At 39.0% G+C, this 14,152-nt stretch overlaps 1 long non-coding RNA gene across 1 annotated transcript; it reads left to right on the top strand.

Annotated features, from left to right (window-relative positions):
• The first annotated feature begins 6,727 nt into the window (after positions 1–6,727).
• Positions 6,728–10,412, top strand: LOC102081388 (uncharacterized). Its single transcript, XR_001223945.1, has 2 exons — positions 6,728–6,987; positions 9,811–10,412. It is a non-coding gene; the product is annotated as an uncharacterized LOC102081388 (long non-coding RNA).
• Positions 10,413–14,152: the final 3,740 nt, after the last annotated feature.

The raw sequence follows: 14,152 nt of genomic DNA, 5'->3' as shown, positions 1-14,152 counted from the left end.
TTTCTTGGCTCCTCCTTCCCACACTGTAAAATAACTCTTATGCTTATGCTTGTCTGTTTAATTAACTTAGATTTATTAGTTAATTCAAATGCTTTTACAGTTTTTAATTTTGAGAATCAGTTTCAGGTTAATTAGAACAATCTGTTGATTAAACTCTTATCTTAGTTTAGTTGATTAAGATCTGTTAATTACCCAAACGTCCAGTGTGAACTTGTAAATCAGTTTTATTTGATCTACAAAGGTCACTGGACCTAAATTTTTTTGTGTATGAACTTAAGATCTTTAAGCCTTCAACATCAATTTCAGCAAACCCGTTAGGTTTATCTCAAATCTTACATTTAAATTTGTGCATTCGTTTAAATCGATTTTTAGTTATTTATACTTTATAAAAAATGAATAAATAAAACAGATTCAAGTTTATCTGATTATTTTATGCATCAAGTTTTTTACAAGGACACAACAATTATTTCATTTATTGCTCCATCTTACTCATGTGAGAAACAGATATCAGAAAAATCATTAACGTTGCTTGTTGGGTTCATAATCCATCACAATTTATTTACTCATTAGGTAATCGCTTTGTGCGAGTTTAATTAAATTCTGACCAATACTCTGGGAGGAGTAGCGATTCTTGTGAACTGTGGACAGCTGGACAACAGAACCTTCACCATGGCATGAGCTAAAAACTGCTGCATTAAAGTTCACAGCATAAACACTGTACTGCAGATCAGTGTGTGAATATAAACCATAAAACACCTGAAACTCTGGTATGTGACTTCATTTAAAACCTCAAATTCCAGAGAACCAACTGCTTTGACAATGAGTGCTTGCGTGCTTCTGAAACATTGCTTTCAGTGTGCTCATATGCAAAACACAAAACCCTATGAACTTGCATGAGATGAGCACTTGCAGAGTCCACCATTATACTGTTTTTCACAGAAGTAAGTTTCTTAAACCATAAACAAATGAGTAAAGGCATTTACTGTGGAAAGGCAAACAGTAAAATTGGAATTTAATAATTACAACAATCAATGTTGATAAGAATCTTCTGAATGACTTCAAATGTGTACCTAAGCTCCTCTGGATAGTCTATGTTGAGGGCAAAAATAAGACCCATCAGCATGGCAATGGCACACAGGACATCATTCAGATCAGACAGGATTACTGCATCCTCAAGGACAACCAACACATCAATGATGTCTTCTTTTTTTACCATCACAGTGCCAAATTCCATCCCCTTGATTCAATATGTCTTCATTGTCTGTGGGCTGTAGAAGATTTCGAGGACAGAAAAACTAAGCCTTTAGCACTTACCATCATTGTGCTTAAATGGTTGCATCTTTAGGTGAGCTTAAAGGATAAAAAGTCTGTGGTTTCATCCAACATTAAAGTGTAACCCTTTAACAAAAAGACTTTCTCCATGTTAATTCAAATTATTCTGGTTGATTTAAAATGTCACTTGCCATTATTTTATTTTTATTACCCCTCAGCTGTAAAAGGCTGACTAACATAAATAGCTAGTTTTAGTTTCTAAACGTACTGACCAAAAGTCAATAAGTGGGCCAAAGCAGCAGATCAAATGAGGGTAGTGTTCCAGGAAAATGATGTTAAGCCCAATTTTCATGCCCATTGCCCCCAACAGTTTCACATACAAGTATTTGAAATTGAAATTTTCCGTGGACAGTTAGTTTTGTCAGAAACTTTAGAGGTGAACCATTTTATTAAGTATGTAAATGTAAAGTATTTCTTTCTAATAACATTTTTCAAACACAATCAGAGCTCCAAAGGTACAATACCTTTTAAAACATCATGTCAAAAGTACATTATACAATGAAAGTAAGACAACCTGCTGAATACACATTTATTTTTCACCCCGTCAGCACTTTGCATTTTCACATTTTGTCTGAGCTTTGAAACACTGACATTATACGACTCTTTGGCTCTCAGTGAAAATGACCCACTTTGCAGGGGACAAACAGATCTGACAAAATTTATCAACATTAAATGACTCCTGCAATTGACAAAGGAATGTGCTCCTACTTTATCAGATAACACATACAACACTGTACCCATAACACTGCTTCCCAGTTGTAGGTCTCTCAGAAGTGGGTTTACAATCTTCTATTACTGCCTCTTGTCAATAACGTCATCCTTATTTAACAATCCTTGCAGAAATTTTAGAACTGGGACATAAACAGTTCTAAATATGTTCAACTGGGTCTACAACGCCAAATTTGTCTCTGAAATAGGACAACCTTTTCTGATCCTAGACATCCACTCTCTAAAATGCAGCAAAGCTATAGTGTCGTGGGTGATATCTAAAACCTGCAGGACAATGGCCCTTGAGGCCTGGAGTTGGACACCCCTGAGCTAAGGCAACTGTCTCATTAAAATTACACAACAAGCATTTTAGTTTAAAGCCAGCAAGACCGTTACATACTCCTTCTGTGACCCCAAATGGATCTGCAGAGCTTTTTTAGATCTGAAACACTGCACAGTCTGTGTAAATGCAGGGCAGTGGACAGTTTCTTCCCTAATGTCTGTGACTGTTAATGTAATGTTTAACGACTTTACACCTCATTCAAAAAACAAAACAGATGTGATCATCTAGGCATGTGAAGATTAATTAATGAAAAATATTTAGTTATGGATGCTATTACAACCACAATGTCATAAACAGTCTGCTCTGCTGCTTTTCTAAATTAACAATTTGTTGGTGGCATAATTGAATATTTATTTAAATCACCTGCCTGTGATCATCAATATATTTCCTCTTAAGAAGTAGTTTGACGAGATAATCTTTACATCATTTGTTAAATTAAATTACAATATAATCTGTGTTGTTTCCACCAATATGAAAAATACAAAAAAAACCCAAAAACAAACTTAGCATTTCACTCCATTGGAAAAAAAATCCCCCACAGCACCAAGTTTGCCAACATAAACCATAAAACCAGAAGGAAAATATATCAGATATAATTATGTATTATTACACCATACAAGTGTGTGTGCACATAGTTTTCTGACCCACATAAACAATGTTATTTTTGTTACAGCACAGGGGATGCAGTAAACCAAATAACACAACAAATCAGAGAAACACACCCCGGGGGCTGATGCAGTTTACCATGCCAAAAATCACTGCCTGATACTAATGCTTTTATTGCTACAGGTCTTTTATTATGAAAGAATTTGTTTATACTGTCCACAAGAGTTAAAAAAAAAAAAGTTAAAGTGGAGCTGTTGTTCATCAACTGTTTCGGGGAGAGATATAATTTCCCAGTTTTATTATAGCAAGAAATCCAAACACTGGAGGATTTTTTCCCCAGAGGATCCCATTTTATAACCTGGCCTAAATAACACGTACGCATATTACCTGATTATTGCAACTTTGAAGAAAAACGCCCAACCGTGACTATTAAAATGCTCACAAGTTACACCAACATAACCGAGGGGGAGAATATGCATCAATTATTTGAGTGAAAATGAAGGAAAATATTTATTAAAAGTTTTCCACATTATTTCTGAAACAAAGGAGAGCAAGACACGAGGGAAATGAGTAGGTAACATGAGCTGGTTAGTGGCAGACCACACAGTTTATCTCATAAAAACTAATTTAATGCTGGTCTGTAGACCACATAGTCTTACTCCTCAATGCACTCTGGTAGCGACAGTAAATAACAGAAGTGATTAGATAAGGGTGAAAAAAAGGGGACAACAAGAGCAGTCCTACCAAAAAAAGATATTTTAGGACCCAGTCAGTTATTAGATACATTGCTGAAATGAACGTCCACCAAATTACAACAGCCTGTGAACTTAAAATACATTTTAAGAACACAGACGGTATGAAATATTAGTTAGCCGAGTTAGCCTGTCAATATCAGTGGTCGGGTGTGCCGCCTTAAAGCTAGCGGTACAACACTTTTTGTCCATACATTAAATCCATAAAAAGGACAGGACAGGATAGAGTTTGTTTGCTTAGATTTGGTTTAGTTTAGATGATGAGCTAGACAGCTCATCGGCTAAAGTTACATTAGCTAAGGCAAACTTCTATGTAAACTTTGCAGTATAATTCAGCTGCATTTCAGTGATGTTTATTATTATTTTTAATGTAATTAGTTTTCACAATCACCTGGGGGGTAAAATAAGGATTGCGTTAAAAAAAAACAAAGAAAGAAAAGGGACATTAAAGACAAAGAAAAAGGTTGCACGGATAATAGCCCTACCGTAAGTACAAGAAAAGTTGCGCAGAGAAAAATAGAAACTGTCCTTCGAAAATGTATAGATCTGTGTCCTAATCCGGACCGCACTCCACCTATTGGTGACCTAGGATCTGGGCTGAAAAGTGCTATCTGTAATTACAACCCTGCATCCCTGTTAACAATGTCCTGTTGACTCACCATCTAAAACATTTATATTTTCCTCATCTTAATTTTTCAATTCCGAAGGGACTTTATCAAAAAAGAGTAAAAGTTAGAGTGCATGTGCCATTTTTGGTAGTTACAGCCATCTCTAAAAGATTTTGAATATGAAGTTATCTGTTTTACAGTGAAGTTCAGTTGTAACAATAATCACTAGATGTGGATAGAAGAGCCACAGTCTGGCTTGGAATAACAGACTTGGCACAAGGATTATCAGTGAAAATCAGCTGGACAGAAATTCCTTACAGCCTCTGCAGGGAAGCAGGGAGGAGATGATGAAGCTGCATCAGCGAACTCATCAAAATACTGAAAATGCTGGCTGTCATGAATGAAGCTCAGCGTCAGAAGTTTATTCCAGTTTATTCCAATCCTGGGATTGTGGCTGTTTCCCAAAAGAGAGGTGATGATTCACACCTGTGCCGTTATTAGAAACATGAGCTGACCCAATATGCACTCTGTCACTCCTGTGTTATCCCTATTATATAAAATTTAATTCTTTATGTTCTGTAAAGTCTTGAGGTTTAATAAAAATGGTCTTATTTTGGAGGAAATGTCTCACACAGAATAATACTTATAGCGTGTGTCCCTCCTGTGTCCACTGGATGGCAGTAAACGTTGAAGTGTCTTCACAAAAGAGCACAAAAAGAATTCATTTTTATTATTCTTATCGTAACTTTGGAGGTTTATTCTTTAAACGGGCAAGTATGACGAAAGCTATTAAAATACCTCTGCATGTATATATATAAATATATGTTCCGTTTTTATATTTTATTGCTGTTTTATGTCATTGCACTAGTGGCACTGCAGGTCTTGTGACACTTGAATGTGGGAAAATCACAGGTGTAAAAGACAGTTAATAAAATGATTGATGGCTCATTTCCTTTTAGATGCTTCAGGTTCAGGGAGTTATTAACTCCTGTGTCTACTGCTTGTATAAGGTGAAACTTGAGAAAGTGTCGTTTTTGCAGATAAACAGACTTTTGATCTTAACCATTAACCTGGGAATTCAGCTAAAATACCTCATCATATATACACGTTAAGCCCGAAAAACTACAAACTTGGAGGTATTCTTTTTAATCCGATCATTTTAAGCTTTTCAAATTAAAGATGAAAACAAATACCCGAAGATGTGTGTGTTGAGGAGATGCTCTGAAGACTAAGGCCGAGCGTATAAAGATCCTATGAAATATTCATCGGTGTTCAGACAAGTAGCTCGTTTCTGAGCTCATTCTGGTTTCCATTTCCTACATCGGTTTAGTTTGGGCGCTTTACCACACGCAGTATTACGCAGGTTATTTTGTTATGATTTTTCTTCTATTGAAATGTGTTAGATAAAAAAAAATAAACAAACCAACAATAAACAAAAATGAATAGTTTAATGAACTATTCAGTTTTGGTCCTCGATTCTGGGGGATGGATTAAGCAAATTTGACTAAACTGATCCTTCTGTTCGTAATCCCGGTTTGCAAATGTTGCTAAAAGGGGGGAAGAGCAGGTAATTATAACAGTAAAGTTAGGTTAGTTAGTTCGGGGTAATCTGAGCAGCAGGGGGAGAAGGAGAAGGAGGAGATGCTGCTGACCGGCTGGGCATCCTTCATAATGTATGGAGAGGACAAAGGGCGCACGGGTGGATTTCAGCCTCAACTTTGACAGAGCCGTAACCCAAACCTGTCTTATCCCACTCCAGTGGACTCACGTCAGCTGAAAGGATGATGACTCTTTTTCCACTTGCAATCTGTCTAATAATCACCGACAGCAGGTAAATGAGCTCTGGAGGGACATCTGCGTGCTGGTATAAAACAAGGAGCAGGGGAGGCCTGGGTTAGGAGACACTTTCGGACCTGTGTAGGGATGAGAGCGCGGAACTTGAGGCCTGGCTGCGGCGGTGAGCCACACCCGCTGGATGCTGGTAGGTCTGATTGCAGATATCACGACGGTTGGAGTTTTATTGGACACTAGAAGGTAAATAAGAGCTAAGAGCCAGAAAAATACTCGTTTTTCTTGTTTGCTTTATATCTTAATTACATAACGAAGCTTTTGTTTCTTCCTGGTTTGATTTTTTAACTATAACACATATTTTGTTAAAGTAAATATGGGCAGTGTTGGATTACTAGTCCTGCTTGACCTCATCATTCACACTGCAGTGCGCGTCCAGTGCGTAAAAGGCGCAGGGAAAATTTTCCGTAGACCTGCGTGTGAAGGCGGCAGAAGGAAAGGGAGGAGGGCATAATGGATTACTATACTGCTACTGAGTTAAGATGCTTACCAACTAATTACCTGTCCACTAGAAAATCCTCTGCTGCCCCAAACAAGCAAGGAGCCGCGAGGGATGGAGACGTGGAGCCCAGGAGAATAAACTGATTCTGTTTGGACTCTGAAGGCTGAAGAAGTACAAAAAAAGTCCATCACATGCTGCCCAGTCGGGAAATTTTGTCATCTTCATTGCAGTTTAAAGATATTTTGAAAATATTCTACTCCTGGATTGCTTTGAAGGGTGGGTTCAGCGAAGAAGCTTCTTCAGTTTTTCTGATGGGGTTTTGAGCGCTAAGGATACTACATGATCAAGGTAAGGAGCAATGTCCGGCGCAGGATCTTAATAGACAGAGAGAAATAAATAAAAAACTACGGTCTGTAGTCAAGTTGAAAATGACAAGTTGATTTGTTTCCTCCAGATTACTGCAAATTTCATGATGTAAAGATGTGAGCATTTTGCATAAAGACACAGTTATCATACAGGGCTCAGTGGACTTAGCTTTCACTGTGGTCTGATTATAAAAACATGAATGCATTTTATTCCATTTATAAAAAATTTCAGCTTCCATCTGGTCTTTTGGAAACGTGTGACCTAATAATTATTGTTCAGTTGTGAGATCCAAACTAAAAACAACCAGCTAAACAGACTAACTTCGGATATTCTGATCTCTCTCTCTCTCTCTCTCTCTCTCTCTCTCTCTCTCTCACTCAAGCTTTTTACAGTATCGATCTCTCCCGGAAACGGGAATATGAGCCCTGCTTTGGGACCCATTGAAAGCATCTCAAAAATCACTTAGCACATCATTCCCTACAGCCAGAATCAATCCGAGCAGCAGACCTTCAGACCGTGTTCAGGAAGGCTCTCATGGAGGCCATAAATGCAGTGCCAAAACACCCACCCTTCAGCTATCCAGTGCTAACATTTAGAGCTCAAAGACAGTGGGTGAACTGGGATAAACAGCCCGATCCAGTAGCCCAGCAGCAGATGGCATAGCTGGATTTACTCACTATCCTGTGAGCTATAAACAAAACAGAGATGAGGGAAGGACACTACTGATTCTGATACAGACTCTGCACGAGACTGCAAAACCACTGGCACCAAAACACAAAACTTCCAAAGGTTAGTGGTAGCTTCACAGAAAAGGCACGGAGGTCCAGTTAGGATTCACATTTGTGCTGTTGCTCTGTTGCAGAATAGTCAGACTTCACTTCCTTCTCCTCCTGTTCTGTGTATGGCACTGGTAGAATTCACTGTCACAGCACACTATCAGTGAATTACCATAGGGCCATAAACAGAGTAGAGACAGAACCACACAGCCTACGTTGGTGTCCTCATTCTGATTCTGAAGTTTGTGAGTGATGGAGCTACTCTCGACCTCACGCCAAGTCTTCTTTGCCCATTTTGGCACTAGCACATTTTTGCTTTGTTTCTCCTCTTTTGAGCAATCATGTGTAGTGCCAATATAGGATGAGACAGACGTGCAGCTTTTCAGATTAAAGGAATCCAAACTTTTTTCTAATGTCTCCTGTGTACTATCTTTGTGCGACAGTGAGAACCACAGAGAGAGGAGAGGGAGGGACGGGGAGGGTGAACTGTGGATCTCATCGATTGGGTTGTCTATCTCAGATGTCGCTGGTTGCCATGGAGGCTTTATCTCTGAGACGCTGCTCCGTGTAACAGATCTGGTGGTGGTTACCGGTGCACTCTCCCACAGTGTTTGGCAATGGTAGAACTCACTCTGGTGAGCTGGAAGGATCCGGTGGTTCTAGACTTGCCAACAACTGACTGAGAGCTTTTGCCCATTCACCCTCCACCAGGGGACTCACTGCAGGACAAGGTGCTTGGAAAAGGGTCATAACCTTTTGTTTTATTTAATCCTGGTGTCAAAAAAGGTCAGCAGATTCAGGTGTCACTTGTGTGAGTGACTGCAGGCGGAGCAGCGTGGGGTTAAAACTGATGATCCCCCCCTGAGCGTTCTTGCAGTCTCAGAACACTTTAGAAATCTGCAAGGATGGAGAAAATTTCCAATATTTGAAAGGAACAAGACACAAGGACAAACACTTCTCAAGTCCACCCAGTCTGCCTCTAAACCACCTAGAGCTGCGATGCCTCTCAGAGTTTTCTTGGACATGGTTTGTCGATCACAATATCTAACTCTTCTATAATCTCAGGCCTTTAACACTCAATGTACAAACCAAATGACACTTTGATTATCAGGCCATGACACAATAATCCATGCGCAGACCATTAAGCTTGGAACTGACTATCATCTGCCCTGATTAAGAAATCAGCAGTGCTTGTTTGTCTGAAAGGAGCAGCTGTAAATAGCTGTAGCTGCAAATCTACAATGTTGTATTAACAGCAGCAGCAGATACAGAAGCTCTGCTGATGGTGCAACCTGATCTTTCTCAGTCAGGAAAGAACTGAAGTGAAGTGGTGCAAAATGATGTTAAACTGAGGCTAGATGCATTTGTTAGATCCACAGGGTTGTAACTATCTTTGAGGGCTTGCAGTAAATTCCTCAGTTCTGCTTCGGGGAAATTAAAGAGACAAAAGGTGATGCTACCTTGCAGTTTAACATACAGTGCACATAGTGATAGTGACGTTTGATACGTACACTTTTTGAGACCTCTACATGTATTAATTTCTGAAATTATGATCTTTTTGGGAGACTTTCAAGGAACAGTCGAACCTTTATGTAGAGATAGTATGTTTAAACAGTTAAACAATGAAAACTGTAACATAAAAGAGGTTTTCACAGCTAAAAAATTCCAATAAAATGTATCTAAAATCTGTTACAAAATGAAATTTGTCTTTAAATGTTTCCATTATTAAATGTATTATGTAGATTTCAGTGTTTCTATAATGTAAGTATGCAGGAGTACAAAAATGATTTAGCTAAACACCTGAATTTGAATAAAAATGAAGTCAAAACCAGGAAGCACACATGGTAAGAATGATGTGGAGAAAAGTGAAAAATCTGTGTTCTTAATTTAACACATGTCCATAAAGGAGCTTAAGGTTACAATGAAGTACAGCGCATTCATTAAAGGAGAAAACATATAGCTGGCAGGGCTTCATCTGTGCAGCACGGTTGGAGCAATGAGCGGCTGATGTATGTTCATCATGTTTCAGTCCAAATGCTGTGAGAGTCCATTATGGCCGACTGCTGAGAACCTGAGGTTAAGTGGTACCAGCAGAGAGAGGAAGGAGGGAGCCCGACACGCTGACAGCTGGTACGAGTGATTAGACCGTGCAGTGATGCAGGGAAGGCATCAAAGCTCTTTAGGGAGAATCCCTTAGTGGGAGGAGACAATGATACACACACACACACACACACACACACACACACACACACACAGGAATGAAATCCTGATACACAACTTCCTGGTTGCTAAAACTACTTACAAACTGAGCTTATCACATCCAACAGCATAGGCTGCACTGACCATCTGTCTTCTGCAGATGCATCACCAACCAATGGATTATCAGCAGCTCTGCCCTAGGACACACACCCCTCTTTCACACACATACTAACCCCCCTCTGACTACGAGAGTCTGGTAATACAACAGAATGAGTGGTATCATTAGATTAGATTGGGTGTGGAAGTTATGGAAGGATCTCCTCATTAATCACACACGCTAATGGCAGTTTAATAGCTGTTGTCTCAATTGCTTCTTTGTGTTGTACATCACTGTGCAGCTCCTCTGTTACAATAAAGGTGTTTTAATCTCAACAGGATGGTAAGTGTTGATTCATTTGAGATGATCTCACAGTACAAATGACCAAAAAATGCTTGAGGAAGTCAAAGAGAAGCTGGGATTTGGAAGCAAAATGTGTTTTCAGGTTATTTTTATTGTTACAGTATCAGAGTATTAGATGTTTGAGGGTAATGTGTAAAATCATTTGTTTTAATAATCAGAAAAAAAGGAGCAAATGCAGCATTGTGAACTTTAGTCTGCTGCCATAAAGAATCGTATTATATAATTAAAGAAGAAAAGAGGCCATGCACTGGTATAAACACACACGCGTACAAAGACAGAGACTGGATTACAATAATCCAGGGACTGGGGGGTATTTTTAGGACTCCATGACCAGAGGCAGACACTTGAGGAAAACAGATAATCACTGTCATATGACCAGCTGGATTTTCTTGAAATACAGTTAATTACGTAGCGTCTGTGAGGAACACATGTAGAGCGAATGATGTCAGTACAAAAATTTTTTAACTGCCTCAAATCATCTCAGGGAAAGAGGTTGTTGGTAAAATGGTAAATGGCCTGCATTTGTATAGCGCTTTTCTAGTCCATAGGACCCCAAAGCGCTTTACACTACATTCAGTCATTCACACATTCACACACTGGCGATAGCAAGCTACATTGTAGCCACAGCTGCCCTGGGGTGCACTGACAGAGGTGAGGCTGCCGTACGCAGGCGCCACCGGGCCCTCTGACCACCACCAGTAGGCAAACATGGGGTTAGTATCTTGCCCAAGGATATTTGGCATGCAGCCAGGATGCAGCCTGGGATCGAACCACCGACCTTCTGATTAGTGGCTGACCTGCTCTGCCACCTGAGCTACAACCACCCTTGTTAACCCATCTAACTCCCCAGAACTTTAATAACCTAACCAAATAGTGTATTTATTGGTTTTCTGATTGAGCCGATTAGTTTAAATTTAAATTCATGTGAACTACTAATAAACTAATATTGTATTAGTTTATGCCTAACACAGGGGTGTCAAATATTTTACCAGTGCTTTTATAAATTTTCTTTTCATACTGAAAAAGGCCTCCCCCGTGGCCATTCATACCACACAAAATGAATTAACTAATAGATAAACAATAAAATGACATAAAAGGCTTTGTTTTTTCACAATCTATTAAAGAAATTTGTTTTTTACAATGAATCCACATTAAAAAAAAATCTGCAAATCAACAAAAATTTTGTGTTATAATTACAGGACAGATTGAGCAACAAACTACATATAGTTTATATAAAGTTATATATGCTATATAAGAACAAGTCCATTTACCATTGACCTTTTCAGCCATGCTTCTAATCTCGCACCAAAGCAACATAACCCAACTTTAAGGCAGTCTACAGTAAATATTTGCTTTTGATCTTCCAACAAAGGCTTTTGTAAATGGCAGTGCAAATCTCCCATTCGTTATTCCTCTAGGTCTACACCTATGGGAATGGGAGGCAGAGCCTTCAACTTTCAGGCCCCTCTTCTGTGAAAACCAGCTTCCAATTTGGATTTGGGAGAAATACACCCTCTCTACTTTTAAGATTAATCTTAAAACTTTACTTTTTAATAAAGCACATAGTTAGGGTGACAATAAATCAGGGCTGCTGGGGGCTTTATATGACCACGCCAAAGTGCTTGCTCATATGGGGTCTAATTGTTGGGGTTTCTATGTTTCCTGTGTTTCCTTTGTAAGGTAGGGTCTTTACTATTGTATGATTTTTACCTTACAATATAAAGTGCCTTGAGGAAACTGTTGTTGTGATTTGGTGCTATATAAATAATACTGACTTGAATTGAACTTGTCCAGGTAAATAAGAATATTTTCAGCAGGATGCTCAATTTTGATACAAAAAAGGTAAAAACTAGTGGATAAAATGTAAGCTATGGCTAAACAATAAATACCAGTGTTACGATCGTTAGTTGTAGGGATTCTTTTGTTTAAAAAAAATTAATGTATTACACATTACTTTTTAAAAAAGTATTGCATTACATTACTTAATTACTCACCAGAGGAAGTAATTTGTTACACTACTCACTAGTACTTTCTCATTACTCCATAAAATGACCTCAAATTCATTGTCTCATAACGATCACGTAACAATATAAAACTTTAGGCTACAGTCCCACACACTAATACCAACATGAATCCGTATCCTAATGAAGACACACGTACAATCTTTCTTTTAGTTTTTACATATGAACATGAAGGTGTGACAACAAAAGTAAAGATAAAAAAAAAACAAACAGCTGAAAGAAACTTCAAAGCGATCGCCGCTGTGATTCTACTTTAAAAACATGAATAGGTAGAAAGGGAGACTGACTGCTGACTGTTAAATGTTCAGTTCAACTTAATTGTTACTCTGGGTTCTCTTGGCTAGTTTTGTGTTAGCATGCTGTCTGTGCAGATATTTGCAAAGAGCCAAAGTTCTGTTTGCAGCTTATTGTGGTTGTTTCTGTCCTGGCAACAGTTTGCCTGTTACCATCACACTTTTGTCCTTTTTCTGGAATAAAAATAAAAGTACTGTCTAAGTAATATCTCTGCTCCTGAAAAGCTGTATCCCCGTACTGCTCCACCATTATCCTCCTACAGCACACGAAATGAAAGCATCTGAGTGTAGTGCAAGCGTGCAGGAAGAAAAATGCATGTTTGCTTGATGATTTTTTTTTCTATCCACCTGGCATGCAGATATCTGAAGAACCTTTGTGACACAAGTAACAATATAAACACATCTTTGAGTTAATTACTGAATTTAGTATAGTAATAGCATTCCATCACATTACAGTACTACATTACAGTATTACAATGCATTACACCCAACAATGGTACATGCATAGTAATAATAATAATAGATTGTATTTATATAGCGGTTTTCGAGACCCTCAAAGCGCTTTACAATTCCACTATTCGTTCACTCTCACATTCACACACTGGTGGAGGCAAGCTACAGTTGTAGCCACAGCTGCCCTGGGGCAGACTGACAGAAGCGAGGCTGCCATATTGCACCATCGGCCCCTCTGGCCATCACCAGTAGGCGGTAGGTGAAGTGTCTTGCCCAAGAACACAACGACCAAGACAGACAGAGCTGGGGATTGAACGGGCAACCTTCCGGTTACAAGATGAGCTTCCCAACCCCCTGAACCATGGTCACGCTAGTTGTGTTTCTATTGAAATAATCAATTTCCTGATGACTTATCCCAAGATTTCCCAGTCCAACCTCTTACCCTAACCTTTAGCAAAGCTTTCACCTTAAAATTTGGTGATATATGTTATGGGGACTTATTGACCCCACAATGGAGGTGGCCCCCATATTGTGAGTGTGTGGTTTCATGTCCCCACAGTATTAGCAAAACAAGTACATGCACACACACACACACACACACACACACACTGGTTTCAGATACTCATACAAGGATAGCAGCACTGAAGGCTCTGATAGTGACATATACAAGCAATTAGGACCATAGCTTACCCGATGATAATGTTACTATTCCTCCCCCTAGTGGGTGAAACGCACAATGCACAGTCTTTGTCAAGCTGTGGCTAAATTGTTAAGCTTTGGTAGAACATGGAATTTACTAATTAAGAGGTTGGTAGTGCAATCCCTGGCAACTAAAGTCTGAAGCCCAAGTTGCTCTCAGATGCACTTTTTGTGTGTGTGAATGTTAGATAGAAAGCACTAGCGTGCAGGGGAAACGTGGCTTTTGTGAATGAGGCAGAACCAGCC

Source organism: Oreochromis niloticus, linkage group LG7, assembly GCF_001858045.2.
Source record: "Oreochromis niloticus isolate F11D_XX linkage group LG7, O_niloticus_UMD_NMBU, whole genome shotgun sequence".
In the NCBI taxonomy this organism is placed as follows: domain Eukaryota; kingdom Metazoa; phylum Chordata; class Actinopteri; order Cichliformes; family Cichlidae; genus Oreochromis; species Oreochromis niloticus.
This window is presented reverse-complemented; position numbering and strand designations above follow the sequence as displayed.